The sequence below is a fragment of the Eurypyga helias genome, unplaced genomic scaffold (assembly GCF_000690775.1).
Source record: "Eurypyga helias isolate BGI_N326 unplaced genomic scaffold, ASM69077v1 scaffold21906, whole genome shotgun sequence".
Lineage (NCBI taxonomy): Eukaryota > Metazoa > Chordata > Aves > Eurypygiformes > Eurypygidae > Eurypyga > Eurypyga helias.
In genome coordinates, this window is record NW_010254990.1 from 15387 (window position 1) to 18243 (window position 2857).

Genomic DNA, 2857 nt, shown 5'->3' on the forward strand with positions numbered 1-2857 from the left:
ACCAGGTTTCCTGATGATTTTCAAGGACCAGGAGCAGCTCTGGCACACGGTGGGGTGCAGGGAATGTCCCTTCCCAGCTCACCCAGCCCAAATCCATCCTGCTGACACTGTTCTTGGCACAGAGGCGTCTGGGGGGCTGGCTTGCTTGCGGAGCAATTTGCAACCACACCTGAAGAAAAGCCAGAAAAACTCTGGTTAAAAAGGGATTCTGCACCGCCCTGAGCATGAGGGGTGGGCAGAGAGGGGGAGCTGTAAGGAATAGGGCTGTCCCATGCCAGGGCAGGTTGGCACTGGAAGGTTTGCTGCCAGGCCTGGATGCGCTTCCCTGGCTCGTGCGATCCAGCGAGGCGTTTGCCTTGGCAAGGGCAGCCCAGGGCAGGTCTCTTGGCTGCACGGCTGCTTCATCCCCTCACCGACACGACACGAGGGCAGTCAGGGCGGTGGCAGCGCTCCCAGGTCCCTGCCCGTCCCCGTGGAGGAGCATGGGGTGGGGGCGAACATCGCCGGGGACCCACATCAGGACAAGCTGCTGCAGCCAGCGACGGAGACACGGGGCGAGCAGGGCCACCCCACCCCAGCAGCCTGTCCCCCCAGCCCTGAGCCCTTCGTCTGGGGCTGTCCCTGCCCCACACCCCCACGCAGAGCCTCCAGGCGGTCTAGAGGGCCCACAACCCACGCAGCCTGGTGTAAACATGGGTACCACCAGCCCACGGGAGTGGGGGATGCTGCTCTGCCCACCAGCCGGGAGAAAGGTGCAGAGAAAACCCCTCTCTTGGGAACGTGGTGCCCCCGGGGCTGGTGCAGTGCACAAACAGGGCTCGGCCAACAAGACTGAACCAAGGGGACGGTGGCTGCATCCTGAGCCAAAAATTCCCACTCTCTCCCAATCCCAGCCCTACTCGCAGACCCCAGTGGGGTCCCTAATGGAGCATCCCTCCGAGGGCAGCCCTGCCCCCAGCCCCACACAGCCCTGCGCACGGGGCCATAGGTCTGGGCAGTGCCCAGAAAACCTGTGCTGACTTTATCCGTTCTCTGACAGAGCTATAAATAACCCAGCTGGGCGGCGGGACATGAAACTGCACCGGGGCCAAAATAAGCTGAGTTGGGTCGCTGAGGAATTACAATTACCTGCTCAAGAGACTCCAAACGCATCGGGAACTGCCCAGGCATGTGGCCCTGCCTGCCAGACTCTAAAAAAAACCCCAGTTGCATTAAGGATGGAGACACCCACGGGTGCCCACATCACTGGCGATGCCAGGGGTGGATATTATTAGCCCTTGTCCCAGGACGGGCTGTTTGAGGGCAGAGACCACCATGGGTTTGTGCCCACAGCTCCGGGTGCTCAGCCCTGCCCATGTGGCCAAAAAACCTGTGGAAAATTGGGTTTCCTTTTCTGTTTTTCTTTCCTTAAAAGAAGAAAAACAAGTTGAAAACAAGCTCACTGCCGGTGCGCTCCAGACTCCCTGCAGCCCAGGGAACAACTAACCCCGGGGGCCAGCAGCGTCCTGTCGGGATTTCAAGGCTGGCACACTCCCAGGACGGGCTGTTTGAGGGCAGAGACCACCATGGGTTTGTGCCCACAGCTCCGGGTGCTCAGCCCTGCCCATGTGGCCAAAAAACCTGTGGAAAATTGGGTTTCCTTTTCTGTTTTTCTTTCCTTAAAAGAAGAAAAACAAGTTGAAAACAAGCTCACTGCCGGTGCGCTCCAGGCTCCCTGCAGCCCAGGGAACAACTAACCCCGGGGGCCAGCAGCGTCCTGTCGGGATTTCAAGGCTGGACCACTGCCCGGGGACTGCGCCCAAGGCTCGGTGGCCAGATTAGGGGTTTGGGGTCAGCGCTGGACACGGCTCCCCACGGCTGGCCCCACACTGCAGCTCTGCTGGGGGGGCTGGGGAGCCGGCTGGTGGGGGCAGGATGGAGGGAGATGGCAATCTGCTTTCATCCCTCTTTCAAAAGAAACACAGGGGTAGTTTTTTCAGGGCTCACTGGAGAGGGAAAATAGACTTAAATAAACAACTGGGCTTGAGAAACGCGGCCTGATTTCCATGCACGGCTGCTGCAGTTGGGGAGGCAAAGCAGGCAGACAGTCCCAGGGGTTAGGATCTGCACTGAGAAAGAAACGATGGGCTGCAGCTCCCTCCCCGTGAGTCCAGCGAGGACGCGGCAGCCGTTGGGCCGCTGGCAGAGGAGCTGAGCAGCACCCTTGGGTGCTTGCCCGCAGCCTCGGGGCCATCGAGCTCGGTGCTAGGAGCAAAGCTCCAGCACGGCTTTGCTCGGAGCAGCACAGGGTGCAGTGCTGCACACAGGGCCTGCTGGCTGCAAGCACCCCTGTGCCTCAGGCCATGTTAAGTCTGGCCTCCTGCCCAGGCTGGTTTGGGCTGGGACAGTTTGGGGATGAAGTCACAAACCCCTTCACCAGTGCCCATCACCTCTGCATCAGGCCTGGGGTGTCAGGGTGGGCACTGGGCTCTGCCAGGATAGCACTGGGAGGAGAAGTCGCTGGAGGGCTGTGACCCTGTGGTGATGTGTCTTTGCTCCCTGCAGCCCAAACAAGGAAAAAAAAACCAGGATTTCGGGGAGTGGGCTGAGCAGCAGGCACGGGCTGGAAAAAACCAAGAAGGAATGAATTCCTACAGCAGTGCCTTGTCCAGCACAAAGCCATTCCCAGGGGTGCAGCCTGGCCCTGGGAACATCCCTGGGGAGTGGGGCTGGGAGCGAGTGGGGCATCCCCAGCCAGACCCTGCCTCCAGCACTGCCTGACAGTCCCTGCAGGGAGCCCCCCCTTGAAGGGGGGCTCAGCCCTGCCAGGGCCTGCGGACGCCGTGCAGGGGGGCAGCATGGGGGCTTCAGCCCTTCC